This window comes from Callospermophilus lateralis, chromosome 18, assembly GCF_048772815.1.
Source record: "Callospermophilus lateralis isolate mCalLat2 chromosome 18, mCalLat2.hap1, whole genome shotgun sequence".
Taxonomy (NCBI): Eukaryota; Metazoa; Chordata; class Mammalia; order Rodentia; family Sciuridae; genus Callospermophilus; species Callospermophilus lateralis.
In genome coordinates this window covers 13,535,779-13,558,730 of record NC_135322.1, presented here as the reverse complement: position 1 = coordinate 13,558,730, position 22,952 = coordinate 13,535,779, and the positions used below count along the sequence as shown (strand labels likewise).

The following is a 22,952-nucleotide window of genomic DNA, read 5'->3' as shown; positions in this document are numbered from 1 at the left end:
GCTTTTCCTGTTCAGATCATTCAGTCCTTGCAACAACCTGAGGCAGATCTCATAACACTTGTTTTATCGCTGCAGTAATTTGGCTGAAATAAGTGAGATGACTTTCTCTGGGTCACAATTAATAAGTTGCCATGTGACTTTTACAAAAAATTATAATCACGTTTATTTTATTGGTAGGAAACTAAGAAAATTCATGAACTAAGAGATTGATTGTAGAATCCACAACATGATATAAATAGAGTTCATGTCTTAACTCTCATTTCCCACCTTTAATCAATATAAAATGACCTCTTTTAATGAGGTGGAAAAAAGGATCCAATATTTACCATACTGAAAATAATCCTCCTTAATTTAATACTCCTTCTCTCTAACCTCTTTGCCTTCAGTAAGTAGATGGGTTTTATATGGCTTCATAGTTCCTGAAAATACTAACTAAAATAAAATTCCAACCTAGAAAACATAGTAACTAATGCCACTTTATCAATTTTATACTTGTGGCACAGTGTATGGTTTCAGGAGTAAAATAAGCAAGAGGAGTTCCATATGACACTTGAAACCCTGCATTATAACTTTTATAGGCACAAACTTCTGTGAGTTTTAAGTTTAGTCGACTCTGTTTATTCTTGACCTCAATGGCAAGCAGGCCTGCTTACAAACAAGCAGCACCTACAGGTGGTTCTTAGGTTAAACGTGTTCACACTCTGAACAGTAACATGGATATTATGAAGATGGTGATTGTATGTCACTAGTCAATGAAACCTCTTCCTTCCTTCATGGTTTCTTTAGTCATTTTTTTTTTCAGAAGACAACAGCTTTTCAAAAAAGTCTGAATCTTCTAAGGACAGCTCATCTCCTGGTAAAAGCTAGAACATCCCACTAGCTGTGGGATGTGATCCACAGCCATCTGCCAGATCCTTCTGACCCACAAATTTGTTCAGGAGAGAGAGAGAGAGAGAGAGAGAGAGAGAGAGAGAGAGAGAGAGAGAGAGAGAGAGAGAGAGAGAGAGAGATATGAAGTTCTCATCTTGGGACTATGGGGGTGCCAAGCAAATTTTTTTCAGATAGGAAATTTATAGTGGCCTCTGCTGGAGATGACCATGGCCGTCCAACACCGGCCAAGTTTGTGAACAGGGTGCAGTTTACATAGACACCTGAAGAAGATCATGTCAAAGGCTGACTTTCCCCTCTCAGGAACAGTGTGATCCAGCGGTCCCCATTGTCCTGGAGTGCATATAGGAGCAAGATGTGGTGCAGGTTACAGAGGCCAAGTGGCCAAGCTTGGCAGTGATCTAGAGGCTTGGCCAAGCTCCAGAATGGGGTTTCTAGGGGCTGGTGGGGGACCCCTGGGCTATAGCCCCTCCTGCTGGGAAATTCATCACTTTGCCACTGAGGCGTGCAAATGCCACGCACACTGCTTGGTCCTTGGGAACTGTGTTTAGCATTTGTGATCTTCACTGGATCCAATCTGTGAAGGCAGGGAAGAGACACAGGAATTGGGAAGCAGGACCCTTAGGAAAGTGACTGACTGTGGAACAAAGAAACTTCAAGGTCGTACAGCAAGGAACTGGGTATGCTGAGATTTGAAGTTAGAAATGTCTAAGTGTTTACACACACACACACACACACACACACACACACATACACACACACACACATACACACATACATACACACACACATTCCAGCAAAGATAAATCCATAAACCAGCTTTTGATTGTTATTATTTAGTGTCATCTTGAGTAGCAAAGACGTGTTGACTAATACCCTTTTAATTGACTTACTTTTCTTACTATTTGAAATTTTCATCTTTATTTACTAAAAACATTTAGCTTCACCCTAACCAAAAGATGAACAGAGGAGTCAGCCCTGTTGTTGATCAAGACTTTCTGAATTAGCTTGAGAGATAGGGAAACTGAGGCCCAGGGTTGGATGGCTCACCCAGTGAAGAAAAGATGGAGTTTGAACTTGAACACAAACTCTCTGAACCCTAAACTCTGTAACCAAGCAGATACCCAGCAGCCTTCCACAACCCACAGGAAATGCTACAGGGGTTGAGCTGAGGGAAAAATGGAGGGACTGGAAATATGAAGAAAGGGGAATGGCCCCTGTAGATTTCCTTGGGTGAATTTGATTTACTTTTATCCAGGTGGGAGATTACAAGTTATGTAACCACTCTTCTCAATAATGCAGTCTCTTTCCTGATGGTATCCATTCCCAGAAAACTTGAATCTCAGGGTGATCAGATTTCAGAACAAGCTGATCTCTCAGAACCTATTTATGCAGGACCTGGCGCCCAGGACACTATCTAACCTGGCGCCATGGAGCTGGGAGGGGCCTTCACCATTTTTCTGGCACTCTGCTTGTCTTGCCTGCTCGTCCTCATTGCTCGGAAATAAATCAACCAGAGGGGAAAGCTGCCCCCAGGTCCCACACCGATTCCTTTCCTGGGAAACCTGCTCCAAATCAGCTCTAATGCCCCTTTTCAGTGTCTCATAAGGTAAGTTTGTCCATTTCCTCTCCTGGGGCTAGAAGCAATGAATCATATAGCCAGATACTTGTAGACCTTATGACTTCTGAAACAGACTCTGAGAGACTGAGAACGTGAGAATTCTGAAATTCCAGGTGCATTGGAATAAAAGTCTCATGATTTCAGGACTTTGGAATCACAGGCTCAGTATTTTGGGATCTTATATCCTTGAACATAAGGACTCTTGTACTTAGATTTTTACTAGTACTTTGAGACTCTGTACCATGAAATCTCAGGATTCTAGGAATTCAGCATTTCAGAGAGAGTGAAGTATAGATCTCAGAGTTCATGTAATCCAGCTCCATCAGTTTACGGATGAGGAAATGGGCATATAAGAGTTGAGGATGGTTTGTGCTCAGGATCCCAGGAGTGAAGATTTCCATGCCTTTCCCCCAATAGTCTTTCCAAGATGACCTTGATCTGTTGTACCCATATTTATATCCTCTGAATTCTCCCTCCCCTAAAATCCTTGACTGGTTTCTATGTGTGCTCTAATTGACCCCTCCTCTGGTGTCTTGCTTTACTCCCAGCTCCAGAAGAAGTATGGCCCCATGTTCACTGTGTACCTGGGCCCGCAGCCAGTAGTTATTTTGTTGGACATGAACTGGTGAAGAAGGCTCTGGTAGACTGAGCAGATGAGTTCAGTGGCCATGCAGAAATGGCTACATTAGACCTAAACTTCCAAGGTCATGATAGGTAACTGCAATCACCAGAAAGTATTACAACGTACTAAGTGTGTTCCAGGTTCTTTGATAAGTGCTCTACAGGAATTATTGCATTAACTCCTTTGAGGAAGCCATTAATATTGAACTAATTTTATAAAAAAAACCACTGGTGTGGAGGATGAGGTAATGTCCCACAAAAGTGGTGGAATCGCTTTGCTTTGAATTGAAGACATCTGATTCTAACGTGATCACTTACTATGTTATTTCAGTTCTTACATTCAATGAATTAGTGTGTGACAATCTTTGTGCACCAGTTGAAGCCTTCATAGCGAACCCTATTTCTTATCTTCATACACATACCTAGCACATAGGTCTCTGACTCTTCCACTTAGGAGGATTATTTCTAGTGTTACCCACGTACCTACTGCTAACTCCCTATATACTTTAATCCAAAGCAGGTTCATTGTTTCCATCTTTTCATCTCTCTCTCTCTCTCTCTCTCTCTCTCTCTCTGTGCTTTTTTCTTCCTCCTATCCATTACTCAATAAATCCATCAAAGCATATTCATTATTCTTTATATGCAAACATCTTTCCATTATATTATGTATATATCAATTAATCACCCATCCATCCATTTCTTAATCCTTCCATCATTTGTTTATCTCTTAATCTTTCCATCTACCTTCAAACTATTATCATTCATGTCAAACCATCCATATATTAACATTTCACCTAGCTACTCAATCTTTCAATCTTCTATCCATCGGTCATCCTAGTCATAAACTCTTCCTTTCATTGATAAATCTACCCAGAAATGTCATTAAAGAATTTACCAATCCACACAGCTGGTGATTTCTAAATAAATCTTACTACATGGTAACTCCTTCAGTGTAGGTGTATTGATGTACAAGTACAAGCTTCTGTGTATACGTATGTGTTGATCTAGAGAATCCATTGGTGCACAGAAAATAGAACTGTGTTCTAATTCCAGGGTGCTGTATGTGGATTAAAACCTACCTCTTTCACCTTCCCTCCCACTCACTAAGTAATTTACCCAGTTCTAGCTCTTTCCTATAGGAAACTCTCTCTAATCTCCCCACCATTATTCCTAGCCTGACTCCCTTTTCCTCTGCCTCAGTCTGGACTGCTGTTGAGTGTACTGAAGGAAGGGAATCTTAGTCTCCCCATTGAGCCTGCAAGGTCAAGAGGAACTTTTTCCAGAATAAAAACTTTTTATAGTTCACCCACTCCTTGCCTAGCACACAGCTGAGCACAGGGAGGGGAAGGGAGGCAGGAGCCTGACACTCAGATCCTGGCAGGTGTAGCTATGGCCAATGGAGAATGATGGAAGATTCTCCGACATTTTTCTCTGACCATCCTGTGGGACTTTGGGATGGGAAAGCAGAGCATTGAGGAGCGGATCCAGGAGGAGGCTGGCTACCTGCTGGAGGAATTCTGGAAGACCAAGGGTATGGGGGTCACAGGAGAGGGCTACTAGATGACTGGGTGTTTATGGGGAGTATAGTCATAGTAGATGTACCTTGGTGGAAAAAAACACTCAAATAAAGAGTATGGAGAATATTACAGATTTGCTAAGCTATCAGGCATGTTCCATGGTAAAAATCAAAATGGATGGCCCCCAGAGACCATTTGTCTAGAACCTTTTACCTCTGGATCCCTGTGATTGTGTGCCCATTATATAATATGTAGACTAGGATGATATATGAGTTTGTGATTTTTTTTGGAGGCAGGATCAAATTTCATTATGTTTATAGATTTTTATTGTGGTGAATAACATCAAAATTACCATCTTCAACATTTTAGCTGTACAATTCAGTAGGGTTAGGTATATTCATATTGTTGGAAAACAAATCTTCAATTTTTTTTTCATCTTGCAAATCAGGAACTCTTTACCTATTTCATTATTCTTTTAAAAGGATTCCAGTTCCCAACCAAAAATAGGGTCTGGAACCAATGAAGTCGAGAGAGAAAAGACCCAGGGGCTGAGAAATATGTAAAGAGAAATGAATAAGAGCTAGAAACAGAGATAGATTTCTTTAAATCAGAGATTTTTCCATCTGGATTCCATGGATGATTTATAGGGTCTTTATAAAGGCTTTGAAAGGCCATGTACCCTCACAAGTTATTTGTCAAAATGTGCACTTGTAAATATGTACATTTTTCTGAAGCAACTGTTCCCAAATCTACTTCCTTGACCTGCATTCCATTTTACAGATGGTGCAGCTGAGGTCTTGAGAAGGATTTCCTCCATAGCCTAAGTGGAATCCATGGTGGAGCTAGACAGAGTCCAGACATTCTTCTTCTTGTTTTCTTTTGTTCTTTTCAATGCTGGGAATCGAACCCAGGGACTCATGCTTGCTAGGGAAGCACTCTACTACTAAGCTGCACCGCCAGTCCTTCTTTTTAAAATATGGTCCTTACCATTGCTTTCCTCCCAAATCTGTGACTCATTTTTCCCTTTTTTAGTCATAGATGGACACAGTACCTTTTTAAAAAATTTTTTTTAGTTGTCAATGAACCTTTATTTTATTTATTTATATGTGTTGCTGAGAATCAAACCCAGGGCCTTACACATGCTAGGCAAGCACTATACCACTGAGGTATGACCCAGCCCCAGACACAATACGTTTTAAAAAATTTATTTTAATATGGTTAGTGCCTCACATGTGCTAGGCAAGCATTCTACCACTAAGTACAACCCTAGCCCCAAATTTGTGACTCTTATCCACAACTGCATGTAAGCAACAATAACAAAGAAATAATTAAACCTCATCAGCATTTATTGAGTGTTAAATCCATGTCGGGTACAGTGCTAAGCATTTTGCATGGAACATAACATGGAATCTGCACGAACAAATGAGGTGGTCTTTAAGCCAGTTTGCAGATTGAGAAATCTAGACTCAAACCCCCAAATGAAGTAATTCACATATACAATTAAGCAGTAGATACAGGACCCAAATCTACCAATGAGTGAATCCACCTCCCTGATTACTAATTTTCACCTCCAACATAGACAATTTCCATCACCAGGTGCCCCCATCGATCCCACCTTCTTCCTAAGCGTACTGTTTCCAATGTCATCAGTTCGGTTGTCTTTGGAAGCCCCTTTGACTATGAGGACAAGGAATTCCTAAACCTGCTGCAGATGAACAATGAGAGCTTCATAGAGATGAGCACCCCCTGGGCACAGGTACCACTGGTCACTTCTCTGCCACCTCTAGTCTGAGTTCAATAGGTACTTGCCTGTACCTCACTTAATCTTCCCCACAGCCCTGGAAGACAACTATCAATATGCCCAAATCTCTAGGAAGCCAAAAGCCACACCTGGTTCTCAGACCCAGCACTGCATTTTGAGCCCAGCTCTGCTGGGAGCCATCAGCCAAGTAGGTATGACAATTTCCTTGCCAGCGTACCCCCATGTTTCTTTAGTGGAAGGACTCATGGAAATAGGACATTTTGCAGCGACATTGCATGTAAGGTGACCTTGCTCAAGGACCAGGGAGGATCCGTGTTTAGGGTGTTCCCGGTTTAAGATAATCTAAGTTTAGGGTGTTCCCCGTTTAGAATAGGGCGTATCCTGCTGCCTGAGTTCCTCTTGAGTTCTTAGGGTCAGACAGTATATTTGGGAGACAGAATCCCAGTGGAGTGGTGGATTTGGGCAGAGAACGTGGATTTCCCCAGAACGTGTTTGTAGAAGGCCGGTGTGAGATCGGGAATAAAGAATTGCTGTTTGAATCTACAAGTTGTGAGTGGCTCGTGATTTGTGCCCAGCCAGAGACTGCGGCACAGCTCCCTGATTCTAGACTCAACCCACATGGTGACCAGTACCCACTCCTAAATAATCCTCTTTGCCTGTTCCCTGCAGCTCTATGAGATGTACCAGGAATCATGCAATATTTGCCAGGAAGACACAAACACCTCTACTATATGATAGAGGATCTTAAGGACTTTGTTACATCCAGAGTCAAGATCAACGAGGCATCCCTTGACCCCCACCATCCCCGAGACTTCATCGACTGCTTCCTCATCAAGATGCACCAGGTGCTTGCTTCCCTCCCCCAATACCCTTCTCTCATCTCCTCCAGGTATCTGCACCTTTAAGCCCCTCTGCAGAGGTTGGGGCAAAAAGAGCAAGTACTACTTCCCATGCTTCATTCTTATCTGTAGATGGGATACAGAAACTATGAAAGTAGAAACTCTCACAGCCTTTAAACATTTTTTAAGTTGATGAAATAATATTTATTTATATTGACATGCATTAAATGCATGTATTAGTGGGTGATCACTGGTGTGATATTTCCATACATCATAAGGCAGGCACTGATCAAATTCAACCTTCCTTTTCCACCCACTTCTTTCCAATCACTAGTAATGACAATTCTTCTTTCTGGTTGAGTTTTTAGCTTCCACATGTGAGAGAATATGTGGTATTTGTCTTTCTGTGTCTGGCTAATTTCATTTAGCATAATGACCTCTGGTTTTATCCATTTTGCTGCAGATGGAAGGATTTCCTTCTTCCTTGTGGATGACTAGCTCCCCATTGTATATGGATATGGCACCTTTTTTCTATCAAAAATAAGATTCAAATCCAGAAATTTTAGTAACAAGGAAACTGAAAATCTTACATTTTTCCAATCATATATGCCAGAGACTTAATGGTTGTAGAAAAGCAGAGTGAATGTTTAGCGTTTTGGAATTTGGGAAATTTAGAAACTTAGTTATTTTTAAAAATATATTTTTAGTTGTAGATGGACACAATGTTTTTCTTTTATTTGTTTATTTTTATGTGGTGCCAGGGATCAAACCCAGTGCCTCACACATGCTAGGCAAGTACTCTACCACTGAGCCACAACCCTGGCTCCTAGAAGCTTAGTTTCTTTTTTTTTAAAAAAAATTGGAGCTCAAACTTTAAAAATTTTAAAGTCTTAGAGATGTAAAAATTAAGAGGCTTAATATGTTGTATCATTGATTCTTAGAATTTTAGACATCTGTAAATTTCTATTTTTATCTTATAGAACCTTAGCCCTTGGATATGCAGATGCTAACACACAACAAGTGGGGAGGGGAAGAATAGAAATTCATTGGATTAGACAAAGGGGAATAAAGGGAAGTAGGGGTGGATAGGAAAAGAAAAGGCAGTGGAATGTATGGGACATAACTTTTCTATGTTCATATATGAATACATCACCATGAAACTCCACATCATGTACAGCCACAAGAATGGGATCCTAATTAGAATACGTTATACTCCATGTATGTATAATGTGTCAAAATATACTCTACTGTCATGCATATCTACAAAGGACAAACAAAAAAGTAAATAGGAAAAAAAGAAACTTAGTAGTTTAAAATTATAAACTCTAATATTTATAATTATAACCTTCAAATCTTACAAGGCACTGCTCCCTTCTCCTGCTCTCCTTCTCTGTCCACTCCAGCCGCAGTGCCCTCTGCCCTGTTCTTCCTCTAACACACCAGGATCAGGACCTCAGCTCCTGCCTCAGGACCTTTGCTCTGGTTGTTTTCTCTCCCAGACTTACTTTACCTATCTATTGCCTTTTCACAAATGCCTATACTATTCACAGAGAGAAAATAATAAAACAAAGACTTAAGATGGCAGCTATTTATTATCTCCTCCCTTTCAGGAAAAAAAACTAATCCCCACACAGAATTCAACCTCAAGAATTTGGTCCTTACCACACTCAACCTCTTCTTTGCGGGCACAGAAACAGTGAGCTCCACCCTACGCTGCTAATGAAGCATCCTGAAGTGGAAGGTGAGTGTCCCCCCGAAATGGCCCATCCTGTCTGGCACCTCCCAGTCCTACCAGGACATAATCTTGAAAATTTAGGGTCCCACAACCTTAGAAAACTCTTCACTCTTCAGAACGCCAGGACATGGGATCTTGAAATCTCTGGATTGGGGGCTACTAAACCAGCCTTCAACTTGGTGTCTGTTGTAAGAGGCAGCTTCAAACCTTACACACGTGTTACCTTAAAGTCCTGGAGTTCAGAAGTTCAGAGAGGTTTGACGAGACCGAAACCAAGGGGGAGCCTTTTCCAGCATTAACAGCTTCCTCTTTTGTATTTCTGGGTTCGTGGCTCTTTCTTGCTGCTTCAAGGCCAGCAGTGAAGATCTCTCCTTGCCTCCTCAGCTGTGTTTATGTATGTGCTGAATTTGAACTTTAATAACCTGTGAATTAAACTCCTTGTCCATGTGGGTCCTCTACTGTCAGGATATCTCTCACTGACTCTAAGTTGTTTCACAGTTAGGAAAGTATCTCATTTGGGGGGGTGCCAAGTATTGAACCCCAGGGGCACTCAACCACTGAGCCACATCCCCATCCCTTTGTATATTTTTTTTGAGACAGGGTCTAGCTAAGTTGCTCAGGGCCTCACTCAGTTGCTGAGGCTGGCTTTGAACTTGGAATCCTCCTGCATCAGCCTCCCAAACTGCTGGGATTACAGGCACGTGTCACCTTACCTAGCTAGTAATCCCACTTCTGGTGGTGGTTAACAGGATTCTACCTAATGCTCTTGAATTTTCATGTTTCTAAAAGTTATTTCTTCTGAAGTAAAATGACTTCTAATTTTTCTTTTTCTTTTTTAACGAGCTATCTCTAGTTTTAGAAAGGCTTTTTCTTCTGTGCATGTGTTCATCTCACCATTCCATTAGGGCATACAAACATCAAAATTATGAGGACATAATTTTGTCCTCATAGTGTTCTTTCCAACAACACTTGAATACAGGAATTCAGTACAAGGTAAATGATGAGCATGCCCTTCAATAGAGGTGTGGTGGATCCTACCCAATGGGTTATGCTGATCATTGAAAAGTCAAAATCTAAATTCAGCCACATAATGTTATGTCATACATATAATTAAAATAGGAATAAATGAAAAATTACATTTTAAATTCTGCTGAAATATGTATTACAAACTATCTTCTGGAAATTCCTGGCAAACGATCAGTGACTCCATTTTTCTTGCAAGGTATTAGATAATTAATTGGTATTATTCTTTAAAAAAGAGAAAAAGTCAGACTCCTTGAAAGACATTAACAATAATGCTTTAACAAAATCTCTCATTTCCTGTAAATACCAGACTGAGACAAAACCAGATAGCACTCCCACAGGTTTCTTCTTTCTCTCCATTGGGTTTTCCCCGTGGGTGAGCATCTGAGGTGATGCAGGTCCCTCCCATTGCAGGTGAGAAGACCACCTGCCTGCTCTCCAGGAGCAACCTGCCAAGAGTTCTCTTTAACCACTGAAGTAATGGCTTTAATGACACCAGTCATAACCTCTTCTTCCCAGTCTTGGTGGGAAGAGTGTGAAACACAGCTGGTACTTCTTTCCCTGGCTCTGAGTGTCCATTGTGATAATGCCTAGTTACACTGAGCAAATGACTGCTGGTGGTGTATTTAGTAGGACTTGGGAACTTTTAAATTCTATTTAGTTTTAATCTATTTAGATTGAAGCACTGATACTTGATTCATTTATTAAGACAAATATTTGGGACAATTAAATATTTGATAGGAGAGTTTAATTTTCTAGTGGTAAATTTTATTACATCTAAATGCAGATCAAGAATCTCAAGCAAGAGTAGAGTATATAGGTCAACATATCCCATATATGTAAAATACTCACCAGATTTAGAAGACATACTGAGAAAAAGGGTTGTAAAATCTCAATAATAAGAAAACAATGAAAAAACAATGAGTATTTTAAATACAATCGATCAATAAATACATGGAAAAAATGTTCAACATCTCTAGCAACTAGAGAAATGCAAATCAAAACTACTGTAATGTTGGGGTTCGAGTGTGCAGAGTTTAGCTCCCTCAGGCCTGACAGTGTGCAAGAGCTGTGGCTGTGATTTAGGTCAGCTGAGGCAAACCTCAGTTAGGAGGAGGAAATGTTCTCTTCCCCTTATCGCAAGTCACAAGTTCTGCATGGTTTGGCCAAGAGGAAGAAGCTTCCTGCATACTTGTCCTGGGAACAGTACATTCTGAAGAGATAAATGCATCCTCAGGGGAGTAGATAATGTCTACAATGAACTTTAGGAGGGTACTTATCAAATAAACAGGAACAATCTGAAGTTAGCTCTGTGTGTCTGCTGAGGCATGTTATCTGGGCAATGTGGGCAAAGTGTTATTGAAGAATTGCTTGCTTTGTTAGAAGAAGAATATAAAAGGAACTTTCAAATAAACCTCAGCATGCAGTTGCAATTGCTGCCTTTGCTCTGCATCCCCTGTGTCCCAGTTATTTCGTGACCCTTACCCAGGGACCCGAACGCACTAGACGTTCACACTCTAAGATACCATCTCACTCCAGTCAGAATGGCAATCATAATAATACAGGCAACAATCAATGTTGGTGAGTATGTGGTGAAAAAGGTACACTCATACATTGCTGGATTGCAAATTGGTGCAACCACTGTGGAAAGCAGTATGGAGATTCCTCAGAAAACTTGGAAAGGAACCACCATTTGATGCAGCTATCCCACTCCTCATTTATAACCAAAGGACTTAAAATCAGCATACTAAAGTGATGCAGCCACATCAATGTTCATAGCAGCTGAATTCACACTAGCTAAACTATGGAACCAACCTAGGTGCCCTTCAGTAGATCAATGGATAAAGAAAATGTGGTGTATACATTCAACGGACCATTACTGAGCTTTTAAAAAGAATAAAATCATGGCATTTGCTGGTAAATGGATGGAGTTGGAGAATATCATGCTAAGCAAAATAAGCCAATCCCAAAGAACCAAAGTCTGAATGTTTTCTCTGATATACTGATGCTGATCCACAATAAGTGGGTAGGGTGCTAGGGAAGAATAGAGTTACTTTAGATTAGGTAGAGGGAAGTGAAGGGAGGGGGTGGGTCAGTGGGGATAGGAAGGATAGAGGAAACAGATAGTATTACCTTATGTACATATAAGACTACATGACCAATGTGGTTCTACAACATGTGCAATCAGAAGAATAAGAAATTAAACCCCATTTATGTATATCAAAGTGCATAAATGCATTCTATTGTCATGTATAAGTAATTAAATAAAAAATTATAAAGTAACAACAACAACAACAACAAAAAGCCAATGTAGCTTTTTAAATTGGTAAATAAGGCTGGTCCAAATGCAGTGGCGTTTATGACTAATTAAATTGGCAAATAATTTTTATACCAAAGACTCTTCATCAAAGAATATATATAAGCAGCAAATAAGTGTAGGAAAAGTTGCCAAACATCATTTTACATAATGAAAATATGAATTTAAACCATAAAGAAACATCTGTACATATTATAGAAAGACTAAAATAAAACAAAAGTAGCAGCTGCTGGCTAGGATACAGAGTAATGTAAAATTCGGTATCTCTTCTGCAAAATAGTGTGGCAGTTTCCTATAGACACAAACTTACCAAATAACCCAGCAATCCAATCCTAGGTATTTAAAAAAAAACAAAAGAAAAAGAAAACTTTTAAAACAAAATTCTACATCAGAATGTTTATAGTAACTTTGCTGTATTCTTCTAAATTGACAAATAACAAAATTCAAATACCATTTGCAACATTTTGTTCTATAAAATATACCTTGTGAATTCACTAATTAACATATGAATAACTTTCTATACTGATTTTTTTTTGGTGAAAACTGTAAAATGTAATACTACTCTTATGAATTTCCAGTATATGTAATACATCGTTATAACTCTAGTCTTCATATATTGTACAGAAGATTCCATTGTTATTGAAAGCTTGGGCCTTGCCCCTGATGCAAATTCAATGATGAGGACATTGTTTGAGAAAAAGTATAAAGAAGGATTATTGCTTTGCTGGCAGAGGAGAAGCACAGGAGACTCCTGTTCCTGAGGCTGTGATTTTGCCCATCAGGGTGAACAGAGGGTTTTTAAAGAAGAGATTCATTCCATATATTCCCTGTGGGGAGTTGTGATTGACTTGTTAATTTGGGAGACAGCCATTTCTTGGATCTTCTGGTGCTATCCCTGAGTTCTGAATTACTCAGTTCCTATGGTAGGTGTGTGTTCAAAGACAGAGAACTCAGCCCAGGGAGGGAACAAGGTAATCCTTTTGGGAGAAGAGAAAAAGAAACACATCCATTTAAAAATAAGCCTCAGTGGCAGAGCAGCAGGGCTGTATTCAAAGCATGAGGTGGTGCACTGTTACACCACGGACATGGATTTCCAGTCTAATGGAAATTTCATCTATGGAGTCTTTACTCTCAGTGACAAAACCTGGAGACAGCCCCAATGCACTTCAACAAGTAAATGGAACTGCAGCCCATCAGCATAGTAAAATAATACTGGACAACCACAAAATAAGGACTATGGGGCTGGGGTTGGGGCTCAGTGGCAGAGCGCTTGCCTAGTACATGTGAAGCACTGGGTTTGAGCCTCAGCACCACATAAATAAATAAATAATGGTATTGTGTCTATCTACAACTAAAAAAAACCTTAAAAAAAACCAAGACTATATGTCACCATGTGCACAATCAATGAAAGAAAAATAAATTAGACTTCATCAAAACTTAAATGTTTTTAAATAGCTTTATTTTTAATTTTTATTTTTTTTAGTCATACATGACAGCAGAATGTATTTTGACATATAATACATACATGGAATGTACATACATCAATCATATTGTCTATTCTATTCTGGTGCCCTTCCTATCTTAAAATTCAAGGACTTACTATTCAAGAATATATGAAGAATTCTTTCAGTTGACAACCAAAAGATAGTCAAACCAAATAAAGAGTGGGCCAAGGATTTGAATAGGCATTTTGTTTTTTCAAAGAGAATACATAGTGGCCAAGATGCACATGGAAAGATATTGAACATCACTATCAAAGACATGTGAATAAACTCCATGTGACAGACATTCCACTTTGTGCCTGTTGAGATCAATGTAAATGGAAAGAGCTTCTGGCTTGGACTTTGAAAGGTAGAGAGCTTGAGAGTCATTTGGCTCATCTTCACAGCCAGAAAAAAAAAGCTGAAATAACTGAAAATTAATTCTCAGGTCCATCAGAAAATTATCACAGAGAAAGCAGGTCCTCCTAATGCTGGAGAGACAGAGAAGAGGGAATCACAGCTTATCTGAAACAGAAGCCCCTGGAGCCCAAAGTGGAAGGAACACTGACACTGTCATAGATGAAGCCCTGGGCCTGAGAGTGGCCTAGTTGTGGGTTAAGAACTCCTGCAGAGTTCTCAAGTCTGAAGAGGGACTGTTGTGAGGTCAATGTCCAGGATCCTAGTTGTAAGAAACCCGCTTACCTGTCCAAGCCCAAAAACATGGACTAGGAAACAAGGAACAGTAAAAAGCGAGGCTCTACTTTAATGACTGTCTTGAAACATCGGGTGCTGGAGGTCAGGGAAATACAGTTGGGTAAACCAGAGTTTTATCCCTCAGGGGACAAGACCCTTCTCCCAGTTCCTCTTTGGCTGAGTGTTATGGGGTACATAATCTTTGCAAACATTGCCTAGGTTTTACCATCTCCTAATGGGTTATTTAAAGAAATGTACCTTTAGTTGTTCCCACCTCCCTTTGTTCTATTGAGGCAGAAAAGTCTCTTGGACTGAGTTCCTTTGGGCTTGTGCACAGTTTGTCTCTGTGGGTCAGGTGGCCCCTTCCTTCTCACTTCCTGTCAAGCAGCTGTGACTTTTTACACTCCATTATTAACTCTTCAATCTTTTCACTTTGGTCTCCAAAGTGCCTTTCTTTCATCCCAAGTCAGTTTACATTTAAAGCTAAATACTGTATTCTGAAAATGGACCACTGGACTTTCCATTTCCCACACCATCAGATCCCATGTTGAAGACAGAAGAGAAACCCTCTTTTGTGTCCGGAAAAAGGGGAAATTAACCCTTATAAAATGAACTCAGAGTATTTCTGTGCTCTGCCTGATTTCAAGGGCAAGGACTTAAGTAGGGTCTAAGCAATATGGCGGCAGGGAAACATCTAACTCCAACCTCTCCAGCTTTTCTGTCTTACAGAAGGAAATTCTGACAGCGTTTGTGAAGTTCACACAACAAAGGCACAGGCCCTGGGAAAGCCCAGCTTTACTCAAAGGATGTGAAGGTCTGCTCTCCCTTTGCACCTTACCTTCACGTCCACAGGGATCCTGCGTAAGTACACAAGATTGTGGTGAAAGAACTCAGATACTGATGCCATAATCTCATTATGCCCAGATGCTAAGTGAGAAGGAGTTTCCAGGGAAACCTAACGATGAAGGCAAAAGGACACTAGAGGAAATAGAAACATTGACATCTATGGCTACAGCAAGCAGGAAGTATAGAAGAACCCACAGCCACTGGAAGTAAATCCTCATACCCAAGGCCTACTTACCACAGTGTATTGCCCAATCCATCAAAGTTCAGCTTCCATCAAAAACATGACCCCAAGGCCTTCCAAAAGGCAAGAAGGAATAGTGTGAAGAGACAAATCCAGGAACACAGCTGTTATGGGGAGCCATGGCAGAAAACACTCTTTTGAGTCCAAATTTAAAATCTAAAGAGAGCTTTACTTACTTGGCCAGGGACTGTTACCCACTCATAGAGACTCAAGCTCTGTGGGAGAACAGCTGCTTCCTGGTCTGTTCCTTGAGAATTTATGGACAAAAACCACAACTCAGTGGCTTGCTTAGCATCAAGTAAGTAAGCCAATCACAGAAATTAAAACATGAATTAGCAGGACCTGTGGGCTCTAAGTAGGACTGGAATTTTCCAGTTAGCAAGCAAGAAAGTATCAGAAGCTAAAAAAAGCACTTAGCTTTTTTTAAAAAAAATTTTATTTATTTTTTTAGTCATACATGACAGCAGAATGCATTTTGATATATAATACATACATACATGGAATGTACATACATCAATCATATTTTCTATTTTATTCTGCTGCCCTTCCTATCCTTCTGACTCCTCCCGTCCTCTCCCATCCTTTCTCTCTATCCAATCTAGTGTGACACACTTTTTTTTATTTTTCTCATTACAACATCATATATGTATTCTATATAACAATGAGGTTCTCCTTCCATCCTCTGCAACTTCCTTCTCCCTCTTTTTCCCTCCCACCTCTCTTCTCTATTTAGTGGTAGTCTTCTTCTCATGCTCTTCCTCCCTATCCCATTTTGAGTCACCCCCACTTATATCAGAGAAGACATTTGGCATTTGTTTTTTAGGGATTGGCTAACTTCACTTAGCATAATCTGCTCTAATGCCATCCATTTGCCTGCAAATGCCATGATTTTATTATTTTTTTAGTGCTGAGTAATATTCCATTGTGTATAAATGCCATATTTTAAAAATCCATTAATGTATTGAAGGGCATCTAGGTTGGTTCCGCATTCTAGCTATTGTGAATTGTGCTGCTATAAACATTGATGTGGCTGTGTCCCTTTAGTATGCTCTTCTTAGGTCTTTTGGGTATAGTCCGAGAAGGGGAATAGCTGTGTCAAATGGTGGTTCCATTCCCAGCTTTCCAAGGAATCTCCATACTGCTTTCCAAATTGGCTGCACCAATTTGCAGTCCCACCAGCAATGTATGAGTGTACCTTTTTCCCTGCATCCTCGCCAGCACTTATTGTTGTTTGACTTCATAATGGCTGCCATTCTTATTGGAATGAGATGGTATCTTAGAGTAGTTTTAATTTGCATTTCTCTGATTGCTAGAGATGTTGAGCATTTTTTCATGTATTTGTTGATTGATTGTATATCCTCTTCTGAGAAGTTTCTGTTCAAGTCCTTGGCCCATTTTTTGATTGGGTTATTTGCTTTTTTATTGTTTAACATTTTGAGTTCTTTGTATACTCTAGAGATTAGAGCTCTATATGATGTTTGAGGGGTAAAAATTTGTTCCCATAATGTAGGCTCCCTATTCACCTCGTATATTATTTCTCTTGCTGAGAAAAAACTTGTTAGCTTGAATTCATCCCATTTGTTGATTCTTGGTTTTAACTCTTGTGCTATAGGTGTCTTATTAAGAAATTTGGGGCCTGCCCCCACATGATGAAGATTAGGACCAACTTTATCTTCTGTTAGATGCAGAGTCTCTGGTCTGATTCCTAGCTCCTTGATCCATTTTGAGTTGACTTTTGTGCATGGTGAGAGAAAGGGATTCAATTTCATTTTCTTGCATATGGATTTCCAGTTCTCCCAGCACCATTTGTTGAAGATGCTATCCTTTCTCCATTGCTTTTTATCACCTTTGTCTAATATAAGGTAGTTGTAATTTTGTGGATTTGTCTCTGTGTCCTCTATTTTGTACCATTGGTCTACCAGCCTGTTTTGGTGCCAGTACCATGCTGTTTTTGTTACTATTGCTCTATAGTATAGTTTAAAATCTGGAATCACGATACCATCAATTTCACTCTTCCTGCTTAGAATTACTTTAGCTATTCTGGGTCTCTTGTTTTTCCAGATGAATTTCATGATTGCTTTTTCTATTTCTGCAAGGATTGTCATTGGGATTTTGATGGGAATTGCATTGAATCTGTAAAGTGCTTTTGGTAGTATGTCCATCTTAATAATATTAATTCTACCAATCCATGAGCAAGGTAAATCCTTCCATCTTCTAAGGTCTTCTTCTATTTCTTTCTTCAGGGTTCTGTAATTTTCATTGTATAGCTCTTTCACCTCTTTTGTTAAGTTGATTCCCAGGTATTTTATTTTTTTGTGAATGGAGTAGTTGTCCTCATTTCCATTTCAGAGAATTTGTCACTGATATACAGGAATGCCTTTGATTTATTGGTATTGATTTTATATCCTGCCACTTTGCTGAATTCATTTACTAGTTCTAGAAGTTTCTTGGTTGAATTTTTTGGGTCTACTAGGTATAGGATCATGTCATCGGCAATAGTGAAATTTAAATTCTTCTTTTCCTATATTTATGCCTTTAATTTCTTTCATCTGTCTAATTGCTCTGGCTAGTGTTTCAAGAACTATGTTGAATAGAAGTGGAGAGAGAGGACATCCCTGTCTTGTTCCAGATTTTAAAGGGAATGCCTTCAATTTTTCTCCATTTAGAATGATGCTGGCCTGAGGCTTAGCGTATATAGCTTTTACCATTTTGAGGTAATTTCCTGTTATCCCTAATTTTTCTAGAGTTTTGAACATAAAGGGATGCTGTATTTTGTCAAATGCTTTTTCAGCATTTATCGAGATGATCATATGGTTCTTATCTTTAAGTCTATTGATGTGGTGAATTACATTTATTGATTTCCGTATATTGAACCAGCCTTGCATCCCGGGGATGAATCCTACTAGGACATGGTGCACGATCTTTTTGATATATTTTTGTATCCGATTTTCCAGAATTTTATTGAGGATTTTTGCATCTTTAAATTCATTAGGGATATTGGTCTGTAGTTTTCTTTCTTTGAGGTGTCTTTATCTGGTTTGGGAATCAGGGTGATATTGGCCTCATAGAATGAATTTGGAAGTTCTCCCTCCTATTCTGTCTCCTGAAATAGATTGTAGAGTATAGGTATTAGTTCTTCTTTAAAGTTCTTGTAAAACTCTGCTGTATATCCGTCCAGTCCTGGGCTTTTCTTGGTTGGTAGTCTTTTGATGGCTTCTTCTATTTCCTCACTTGATATTGGTCTGTTTAGATTGTTTATATCATCCTGACTCAATCTGGGTATCTCAGATGCTTTAAGGAATTTATCGATGCCTTCACTATCCTCTATTTTATTAGAGTATAGGGTTTCAAAATAATTTCTAATTATCTTCTGTGTTTCTGAATTGTCTGTTGTGATGTTGCCTTTTTCATCCCATAAGCTAGTAATTTGGTTCTCTCTCTTCTTCTCTTTGTTAGCATGGCTAGTGGTCTATCAATCTTATTTGTTTTTTCAAAGAATCAACTTTTAGTTTTGTCAATTTTTTCGATTGTTTCTTTTGTTTCGATTTCATTGATTTCAGCTCTGATTTTAATTATTTCTTGTCTTCTACTGAATTTGCTGTTGACTTGTTCTTCTTTTTGTAAGGCTTCGAGGTGTAGTGTGAGGTCATTTATTTGTTGGCTTTTCCTTTTTTTAAGGAATGAACTCCATGAAATGAATTTTCCTCTTAGTACTGCTTTAATATTGTCCCAGAGATTTCGATATGTTGTGTCTGAATTTTCATTTACCTCTAAGAATTTTTTAATTTCCTCTTTGATGTCTTCTGTAACCCTTTGTTCATTCAGTAGCATATTGTTTATTCTCCATGTGATGTAGGATTTTTTCTTTCTTATTTTATTATTGATTTCCATTTTCATTACATTATGATCAGATAAAATGCATGGTAGTATCTCTACTCCTTTGTAAGTGCTAAGATTTGCCCTGTGACATAATATATGGTCTATTTTTGAGAAGGATCCATGTGCTGCTGAGAAGAAAGTGTATCCGCTTGATGTTGGGTGGTGTATTCTGTATATATCAATTAAGTCTAAGTTATTAATTGTATTATTGAGCTCTATGGTTTTTTTATTCAACTTTTGTTTGGAAGATCTGTCCAGTGGTGAGAGAGGTGTGTTAAAATCTCCCATGATTATTGTGTTGTGGTCTATTTGACACTTGAACTTGAGAAGAGTTTGTTTGATGAATGTAGCTGCACCATTGTTTGGGGCATATATATTAATGATTGTTAAGTCTTGTTGGTGTATGGTTCCCTTGAGCAGTATGTAGTGTCCTTGTTTATCCCTTTTGATTAACCTTGGCTTGAAGTCTATTTTATTTGATACAAGTATGGACACCCCTGCTTGCTTCCGGGGTCCATATGAGTGGTATGATTTTTCCCAACCTTTCACCTTCAGTCTGTGTATGTCTTTTCCTATCAGATGAGCCTCCTGTAGGCAGCATATTGTTGGATCTTTTTTTTAAAATCCATTCTCCTAGCCTATGTCTTTTGATTGGTGCATTTAAGTCATTAACATTTAGGGTTACTATTGAGATATGGTTTGTACTTCCAGCCATATTTGATTATGTATGTTACTTAACATGATTTGTTTTTCCTCTATGATTAGTTTTTCCTTTACTGTACTACCTCCCGCTGTTGGTTTTCATTGTTATTTTTCATTTCCTCTTCTTGTAATGTTTTGCCAAGGATGTTTTGAAGAGCTGGTTTTCTAGTGCAAATTCTTTTAACTTTTGTTTATCATGGAAGATTTTTATTTCATCTTCAATCCTGAAGCTTAATTTTGCTGGATACATGATTCTTGGTTGGAACCCTTTTTCTTTCAGCGTTTGAAATAGGTTGTTGCAGGATCTTCTAGCTTTCAGAGTCTGTGATGAAAGATCAGCCATTATCCTGATTGGTTTACCCCTAAATGAAATCTGCTTCCTCTCTCTTGTGGCTTTTAAGATTCTCTCCTTATTCTGTATGTTGGGCATCTTCATTATTATGTGTCTTGGTGTGGATCTCTTATGATTTTGTACATTCAGTGTCCTGTAGGCTTCTAGTATTTGGATTTCTTTTTCATTCTTTAAGTCTGGGAAGTTTTCTAGTATTATTTCATTGAATAGCTTGCTCATTCCCTTGGTTTGGACCTGTATATCCTCTTGTATCCCAATAACTCTTAAGTTTGGTTTCTTGATGTTATCCCATAATTCTTGGATGTTCTGCTCATGATTTCTTAACATTCTCGCTGAGCTGTCTATGTTCTTTTCAAGTTGAAAAACTTTGTCTTCCTTGTCTGAAATTCTGTCTTCTAAGTGTTCTACTCTGCTGGTAATACTCTCATTTGAATTTTTAATTTGGCTTATTGTTTCCTGCATTTCTAGAATTTCTGTTTGTTTTTTTAATATCCTCTATCTCCCTATAGAGTTATCTTTTGCTTCTTGGATTTGTTTATGTAATTCATTGTCAAAGTGATCTTTCATTGTCTGAATTTGCTATATAATGTCTTCCTTGAGACTCCAGATCATCTGAAGCATGTATATCCTGAACTCTTTGACATTCCATCAGCTGCAGATATTACCTCATCTAATATTGAATTGATCTGTATTGTTTGTGGTCCTTTTTTTCCTTGTCTTTTCATACTGCTCATGTTTCTTTCTAGCTTTGTGAAACTGTTGTGTTAATGGTTTTCCCCTTATATATTTATATTGTTCTTGTATAGCTCAAAATCCCTCTTTTGTGGAGAAAGACAATGTTAACAGTTCCCAATATACAGTACATCATCTAAGCACAAGTTTTCATTATTAATACATTTATAGTTAGATTCTACATCTACAGATATTGGTTTTAATTATTATTTAAGAATATAGTCATTAATTTCATAAAAGGCATACCATATCTGGTGGCATATAGAAAACTTAATTTGAGACGAAGGATGTTATACTTAGAGGGAAAGGAGTGAGGGTATGAGGTTAAACTAACTTAGCAACTTTGGAGAACTCTAACCAATAGACTGGTAATTTATGGAAGAATGTATAGACTCAACATCCTATCTGTATTTAGATAGTTACCCTATGTATAGATAGCAAAAGTTAGGAGCTTGAAAGTGGGATAGAGGGAATACGAATGAAGAAAAGAAAAAAAATAACAAGGAAGAAAATAAAAATAAGAGAGAAGAAAAAAGAAAGTAAGATAGAAATAAAGAAAAAATGGGGGAAGGTGGGGCATATGCAATTCCTCTATATTATATTATTTTGGTGATTGGGTTGTTCATGCACAGTTCTTGGTTTCACATATGTTGAGGTTGTGAAAGAGAGAGAAGAAAAGAGAGAAAGAGAAAAAAAAAGTCTCTCAGAACACTGTTTTCCTTGCTTCCAGTAGGTGGCGTTGTCTATTCCTAGCTTGAGCCTCTGTGTTCAGGGTGGTGGATATAGCCAGTGTAAAAGGACATGAGCTTCCACCTGTATCTTCCCTACTCTAATCTCTGAGGTGGGAAACCAGGTGCCTGTACAGTTGTTGTTTTGTGTTGATAGCTACAACCCCCAAAAGCTTGTGGGAAATTTTTTGAGTTAAAGCAGCTAAGGGTGGGGGAATTTGAAACCGGGTATCTGGATGAGCCACAGAACCATGCTGGTAGCCACACAACCTTTGATGGGATTTAAGGGTTGATGGGCTTCCTGGGACTAGCACGCGGGTGGGGCTGGGCTTCCTCCTCCGGTCTGGGCTGGGCTGGCGCTGGGCTTTCTCCTCCCAATTAGATTTTTAATTCAATTGACCACATTCCTGGGTTCAAGCAGGTGCTGGACAACCATATCCTGAGGGGTTGGCATCGGCAAGAATTTATTTAAAAGTCATGTAGACCCGCAAGTGCCCTCAAACCCAGGATGTAGCTCACCATGAGCAACACTGCATCTGAGTGGGGTACAGTTTATGGGGTACAAAGTACAGAAAAATAAGTTTTTATAAGAAGACAGATTTCCTTTCTGTTTCCCAGAAATGGGTCACACAGTTCTCTCTTCACAGGGACAGTAACAGAAAAAACCAAGATGGAGTCTAGAACAGCTAAGATGGAGTCTCATATCTGTTTGTTCCTATGACTATAGTGATTCCATTCCCACTATCCCAGTAAGGTAGGAATTGTTACAAGTGATTAATCAGTTTCTACCACAACAATTGTTTTACACATTCAGAAATAGTAAGTTATTTGATGCCTACTTGAAACTACAGTCACCTTATAGTCTACATACACACTCTTATCTATCATTTTACTAATATCTGTAACCCTTATGTCCTTTATCCTATGCAAGGCTACAAGATCAAGGTGATATATTTGTTCATGGCTACATTGATC

The 22,952-nt window shown here is 38.9% G+C and overlaps 1 pseudogene; it reads left to right on the top strand.

Annotated features, from left to right (window-relative positions):
• The first annotated feature begins 2,318 nt into the window (after positions 1–2,318).
• Positions 2,319–22,952, top strand: part of LOC143383168 (cytochrome P450 2G1-like) — a 38,369-nt pseudogene continuing 17,735 nt past the window's right edge.